At 40.4% G+C, this 7,500-nt stretch overlaps 1 protein-coding gene across 6 annotated transcripts in view; it reads right to left on the bottom strand.

The window, feature by feature from the left end:
* Positions 1 to 7,500, bottom strand: part of LOC138968356 (uncharacterized) — an 87,341-nt gene that overhangs the window by 66,046 nt on the left and 13,795 nt on the right. For 2 of the 6 annotated variants that reach the window (XM_070340929.1, XM_070340956.1), the window contains exon 2: positions 7,433 to 7,500. This exon is cut by the window's right edge and continues 62 nt beyond it. The exons of 2 other annotated variants lie outside the window; for them this stretch is intronic. The gene's annotated coding sequence lies outside the window, so the exon portion shown is untranslated. Of the gene's footprint in view, positions 1 to 984; positions 3,711 to 7,432 lie in introns of those variants that run through there. 2 more of the 6 variants (XM_070340950.1, XM_070340919.1) reach the window with 2 other exon arrangements.

Raw genomic sequence — 7,500 nt, 5'->3', positions numbered from 1 at the left:
CACACAGTCACAGAAATCTTGCAAAATGAGAAACATAGAACAAAAGAAAGATTTGTGCAAAGCTTTACTAAAGTGATGTTTCGGGCAGAATAATACAAAAACAGTAGTTTATGCATGATCATTTATAATTAACCTAGTTCAATTTTACACAAAAAGCAACAACAAAATATGTGTGATTAAACAAATGGATTCATGAAATGTTTCAATTTTATCGCACACACACACACAGACACGCAGACACACAGACACAGACACAGACACAGACACAGACACTCTCTCTCTCTCTCTCTCTCTTTCTCTCTCTCTCTCTCTCTCTCTCTCTCTCTCTCTCTCTCTCTCTCTCTCTCTCTCTCTCTCTCTCTCTCTATGTCAGCCACACCATATTTAAAAGGTATTTTGCAGGTGCTTCAAGGTGTACTGAAACATCGACATGAGTTCTTAATCGTTGTTAAAACAATCTCCTGCAGACTAACTAAAATGCTCTAACAATAACAAAAGACCAAATCTGTACAGCTTACCGTGTACAACCTTTCCTTTTTCAGAGAATAATTCAAGAGAACATAAAAGACACAGACGCAAATCATGATGGCGGTAAACAAATTCAGAGAAAATGATATACAACTTTGATAAGCAAAACACACGATGAGCAAAACTTGGTGTGTACTGTTAAAAAAAAGAGTGAAATATGGTATGAAACATAATTGCATGATATTATTATCTTCAACTAATCTTCATCTAAATAAATATATATTGATTGTTTTTGGGTTTTGTAAAGATACACAGCAGGAAAACGTCCAATCCAATATTGTCTCTCATGGTTCGATTACAACCAAAATACACGTAAATATAACAATTTTAAATACAACTTGAACTTCTATTTACAAAACAAAAATTTGTCATTGCGTAACGCTCAGCCCAGAAGATAACATGAAAAAAACATTTAGGCCATAGGGGATAATTACTTCAAATGCAATGTGAGGAAGGGGGGGGGGGGGCGGTGCGAGACAAATTAGTGCAGAGTTGGAGGGTGAAAAGTATGTGTAAGGGAATAGAAAATAAAAGTCACACAATAATGTTACCGGTTGGAACAACGAATGTACATTGTCTATGCTCTTGCATAACGCATCAGAACAACATACACATGAGCACACACAGCCACGGACACAGACACAGACACACACAGACACACACACACACATTTTCAGACACACACAATATATGCAAAAATCACAGCTCGGAGAACGGGACATGCAAAAAGGTGTTTTTTGTGGTTTAAACAAAATTGTATTCATGTATTTTGAATAAAATCAACAACAAAAAGAGTACACAATCTCAGTGTATATCGTTTCAGTATATATATATTAAAACTACATTAGTGTTAAGGGCTTTAAGAAATTGACACAGAACCACTGAACCACACACACAGCGAACTTCACCTTCAATGCATTGCATATCCTTCCACACAGGAAAAGCATCACATGTTCAGACCGGCGATCCGGGTTTGAGTCACATGAACCCGGTAGCAATTTAACATCTGCTAACGTGTGAGGGTCATTTTATCTTCCGCGTCGCGTCAGTGATTAGTTTTTGTCCGTTACCGTCACTTTTGTCTATTGTTAACATCCGTCTATGCTCAGTTACAGTATTGTAATAAAATGGATCACCAGGCCTTTGTGTGGCTGTTAGGCAAAAACAAATGAAGTAGAGTAGAACAATATGAAGAACAACGAAACAAAATAACAACACAATGTAATGACAGGAAATATTGGAGCTTTAGCTGCAAAACACAGAACTTTAGAACAGTACAGAAAGAACAAAAGTCACGTGACTTTCAATCAAGCAGTAAGTGTAGTTTATCTTATCAGGTCAAACAGTTCATTTGCGAATGTTAAATCTGTACTCAGCAAAACGTCTGCAACAACCAAACAGATCGCAACACACTTGTTCCTTCTTGACGAGATTCTCAAAACAAGGAAGTCTTATCTCTTTCCGATACGAATAGATAACAAAGGACAAGTCGGACAGGCAAACTACAGGGACTTGCTTGATGTCTCTAACAGTCACTCAGCTTGATGTGGGAGTATTCTCCATCGATGACCTCTAACCTTACATCCCTGTCCACCTCATTGTAAGGGTCATCACTCTCTGCCCCCAGGTGATTGTACACTCCGCCTGAACCATCCTCGTGTGTCTTCAGATCAGACCTCTTTCCTACAAAGTCTAGCGTGTTGTAGTTCCCAGGTAGTCCCTTGGAGACTTTTGCAGTCCGCTGCCCCGTTTGTTCGACTTTAGGTTCATGATATACTCCGAGTGACTGATCGTCTCTCGAAATGGCAGGGTCTTCTTCGAGGATGTGGTACACTCCTTTTGCATCTGCACCTGCTTCCGGATTCATGTCAGGGTCCTTGGCGTAGTGGTACAACCCTGTGTCCCCTCCCTCTCCATGATTGTTCGAATCTTCTTCAAGACAATGGTGAACTCCAGTCACTTCATCTCCCGTACCTCTTGCCAGAGAATAGTCTACTGGTGTGTGTCTATTGTCTCCGTTAGAAGCATGTGCTAAAGGGTTTCCTTTCCCCCCTGTTTTACCTTTGAGATTTGCATAAGCATTGGCGTGTCTTGTCGCTGTAGATCTGGAAGTTAAATGTCCATTTTCAGTCTTGATTTCGTAAGGATCGTCGTCAGTTAATTTCGAAGCGTCAGCCAGCGTTTTGCCGTCAGCAGACTGGCACTCCTGTATGGTAGAGTAGTGGGGAGCTCCCGATTCATCTGTATCTTTGATCACACTATAATAGGTGTCTGAAGGCTGTGATTCTGACGCTGGGAAAGCATGGTTGTTATGTCCTGAAACTGTCGGTGTCACTTTGACGCCATTGACAGCGCGTTTGTCATATTTGCCAACGCTGCGCTCTCCTCCGCTATGTGATGTTGCGGTAGGGTTCTTCTCGTTTTTATTAATAAAACACGTCTTCCACAGATGCAATTGTTTTCGTCGGTACAGGATGAAGAAGACAACTGCAACAGCGATGACAATAACAGCTACCACAACTCCAACCACGACACCTACGTCGTTCGAAGCGTCCGCAGAGACGTGTGGACCAATCGTTGTTGTTCGTTCTTTTTGTATGTTCGTTAGTTGTGAAGGTGCTGTACTTGTTGGTAAAGTTGAACACGGAACTTTGATATAATTGATAAAATGTATGAAAATGTTGCCGATTTCTGCAGTGAATTTTCTGGCCTCTAGTACGATGGTAAAGTTATCATTGCTCTGAATAGGTATATTAGCTGTGTGACACACACGTATTTCTGAATCTGATGAGTTCCAAACTATAACCTGCTCTCTACTGTGTATACCTCGCTGCACTTCACTGATATCTCCATCGTCCTCGTCGCTGACTCTGATTAGTAGTACTCTTATGCTAGTGTTCTCTACTTCAAACAAATAGTGAATTTGTAAACAGTGTGTTTCTTCGCCTGTGGAGCATGCTGTTCTGCTTGTCATGTTTGCTCCTGAAGAACTGTCTGTACCAAACACAGCACTGGAGCTTCCATAGGTCCAGACGGTGTCATCAAATGTCCACCTGCACGATGACAGATCACCCACAAAATTGCAGTTGTCTGGTGCATCGCTGAAACAGGGCTGATCGTCACCAAGGGTCGCAGACAAGAGGACAACAGCGTACAGGACAGCTACTTGCCACATGGTCTGCCTGGAACACAGGAATTTGAAAACAAAATTGTTTACATTTATATGATGTGCATATGTAAGGGGTGGTGTAAAACAGACATAGGTCAGTATCCATAATATCTCAACAATAATAAACTATATAACACTTTTTTGTCCCACAGCAATGTACTAAACTGAAACATTGTCTTTAACACTTCTAAATGTGCCTCTCATGCGGCACTACAACCAGCAATTCAGTCAACAAAGTAATCAGTAAGAGTTAAAATTAATAAATTCAGAAGCACAGACACAGGTATCGTAGTGATTGGAAGAGCCCTGCTGCGTCCTCTTACACAAGAAGGTGACATAAACGCTAACACGCGTGGGCTTTTTTCATATTGCTTTTTTGGGCAATTAGCGTTGACAAAAAAGTACTTCCTCTTTGTAGCCCCAAACGTACACGCTGCCTACAAAGTTTTTTTGAGACAACTCGTCTCCATATTCTTGGACTGTCAAAATGTTACAATTGTCGGGACAATTTAACGCGCATCCAAGGTTTTAAGAGCACGTTTATGCTCATCAAATTGGCGTGTCGTTGTGATTGCGCATCATCTTCTGCGTCTCTAACAACAATAACATCCATTGTGTCATTTTCTTATCTATCCCTTCAATGTTGTAGAGGCTGCAAATAAAAGGCACAGTCCTCGTGAAAACAGCTCGGCTCACCGTCTCCATGTCCATAATTGTACATGGGATAAGATCATCCCTCCACTTGGACATATACCAAACATCAACACCTTAACTGTTTGCTGTAGTGAGTTGATTTTTTATGAGTTATTTCCTTAAAACGCTACCAGTAGCTTTTACGAAATTAATTCATCAAAAGTTCCCAGTGTGCCCAGGGAAACACCAAAGCTGTTCATTTTTGGTATTTGACCAAGCAGAGGTATGATCTTATTTCATGAATGTAAAAGCCAAGCTAGATTTGAGACGGTGAGCCAACACGGGAAGGACATAATTGCCTTTACATTTACTAGACCCATGCTGTCTACCAGCAGAAGGATATTGCGTATAAACTTCACATGTCACGCAGCATATCTGAATCCTGAGGCAGAGGCAAAGTCAATACGTATTACATAAGCTTTACCATCGATCAAATTAGTATGCAAGACATAATTGTATAAGATAGTCTTTGAGAACATTCGCTCCTCCTAACGAAGATTTGGCAGGTCTGTTACATTCTTTGTTTTTGACTTGATTAAAGTCTTCTTTTTGTTTTGTCTTTACCCTGGCGTTTGTGGATTTTAATTACCTGGAACTCGTGTGAGCTGTGTCCGCTAGATGTCGCAAAAGAACAGCTGTCTTGTCAAATTTAAAACAAAATCGAGTTTTGTCATTTAAATCGTTTATTTACTTACCTACTTACTTCCTTTCTTCCTTCCTTACTTCCTCACTTACTAATTTATAGGAATCTCTTACCCCAGTACGAATAGTATCTTCCAAATATATCACAAATACGCATTCCTAATACACGCACAAGAATCAAATGACACGAACAAGTGTTCGGGAACTGTAACACTCATTAGTGCTATGTGTTAGTTGTACCATTACTCAGTGTACACTTTCTTCGAAGTTGGCTAACTGTGACCGAACTAACCAAGAACTTTACGTATGCAAATGAACACATGATTTATGGAGGCGTCTCGGCTAAACAACATGGTTTTATGTGTCCTTTTTGCGATCACATACACCTACCAATGTGACGTTGACAGAATTCAACACAGTGTTGTCCTGGGTTTGTCTCATTTTTTGCATAGCAACAAGAGTAGGCACACAAAAGGAAAGAGTACTGTTGGGAAACAAAAAAGCAGAAGTAATAATAATATGTAGAAATGCTTTTACCTGTTTCATAACTGTACAATTGTAAACCTCTCTCTCTCTCTCTCTCTCTCTCTCTCTCTCTCTCTCTCTCTCTCTCTCTCTCTCTCTCTCTCTCTCTCTCTCTCTCTCTCTCTCTCTCTCTTTTTCTCTCTCCCTCTCTCAATCAATATCTTTCACATACACACACACACACACATACACACACACACACACACACACACACACACACACACACACACACACACACACACACACACACACACACACAAACACATACTATAACTCTAACACTCTCACTAACACTATCACTAACACTAACACTATCACTAACACTAACACTATTACCAACACTAACAATAACACATAACGATGTGCATCGATTCTTACAAAATTTAAGAAATGACAATGTGATCAGAAAGTCGCAACCCAAGTGAATTATATTGGTCAATTCTTTGACTCTTTAAATTCTTGTTCACATTATTTTTAGCAACAACCACTTGACGAAATAAAGTAGAATGTACCATTAAAGTAACTATACCTGTCGATCCTTAGTCAAGAAAAATCACGGAAGTGTAACTCGTTTCCTTTCACATCGAACAAGCGTAAGCAACACAGGATGGCAAATCCAGGCCGTCAAATCGAGAGTAACAGCAACAACTTGATCACTTGCCAAGAAACGTGTATAATTGAACAGTGAAAGCTTTGCCGTGACAGGCTGTTATCCTTGTCTGCACACCGGCATTTCAATGCAGGAAGTTAAATGCGTTAGGATATATATATATGCAGCCACTTGCAAAGGAAAAGACTATATGGTGTGCTGTGCAATAGAAGTAATTTAGGCAACTTTTGAGGAAAAATCGAACAGCGCGCGGGCGACACATACTCTCTCTCTCTCTCTCTCTCTCTCTCTCTCTCTCTCTCTCTCTCTCTCTCCTCTCTCTCTCTCTCTCTCTCTCTCTCTCTCTCTCTCTCTCTCTCTCTCTCTCTCTCTCTCTCTCTCTCTCTCTCTCTCTCTCTCTCTCTCTTGCACACACATACACGCGAACGCACATAAATACACACACACATCATATGTACCATAGTATGCACTGATGGCATTGCTAACATCAAGACAGTTCATACAATGGAAAGAACAACGGATGAATTGTGTCCCGCTGTCATTAAACGACTTCGTGTAACAAAACGTCTTCGTGTAACAATCTCCTACAAACAGAAACTGACGCTAGACATACATGTAGCACGCTTATAGGGAAATGAACCACCGCATTTATGGCAATGTTAGCATTCGTTTTAGGAAAAACTTGAATAGATAAAGCTTACAAAAAGCACTCCAAAAACTTGAAAGGCTGTAATACGTAACGTATTGCTGTTAGCAACGTAACACTTCTTCAAACAGAAATGTCTGTGGCTAGCTGGACACCACTCTACGTGCTGTTTGTTTGTGTTTAATGGTTGCGATTTATCAAAATAACATTTTTCAAGTTCCCCTTAACCATTGTCAAAGACAGTTTCGCTGGCATACAGGACGATAAAAAGCCAGCGTCGGAATTCTGTCTTCTGCTGAGAATGAATAAAGAAAATAGTCACTCTCTTTACAAAAAATAATTAAAAATAAAAACCACTGCTATCGCTCCGTAGTTATATAGATTTCCTGAATCTACGACCGCGCGTGAGTATGTATGTGCCGGGCGAATGCGCGATGTCATTTCGTCACAGAAAGAACAAGAAGAAGAAAAAGAATTGATGTTTAAACAGTTTTGGAGGACTGAGACCCATTTTGCGCTGCGACTCAAACTATTTTCTGTAAGCTTTGTTTTTCTGTCGTACTGTAGGCTCGAACCTTCATTCGTACATGCATATTGTACACATTTGTGTGGAACTTACCCCTTCTGGATGTTATAGTAGTCTGAGTCGATGCATTACACCTTCCTCTGCCTGTCCACCTCACTGTA

Source organism: Littorina saxatilis, linkage group LG1 (assembly GCF_037325665.1).
Source record: "Littorina saxatilis isolate snail1 linkage group LG1, US_GU_Lsax_2.0, whole genome shotgun sequence".
NCBI lineage: Eukaryota > Metazoa > Mollusca > Gastropoda > Littorinimorpha > Littorinidae > Littorina > Littorina saxatilis.
This window is presented reverse-complemented; position numbering and strand designations above follow the sequence as displayed.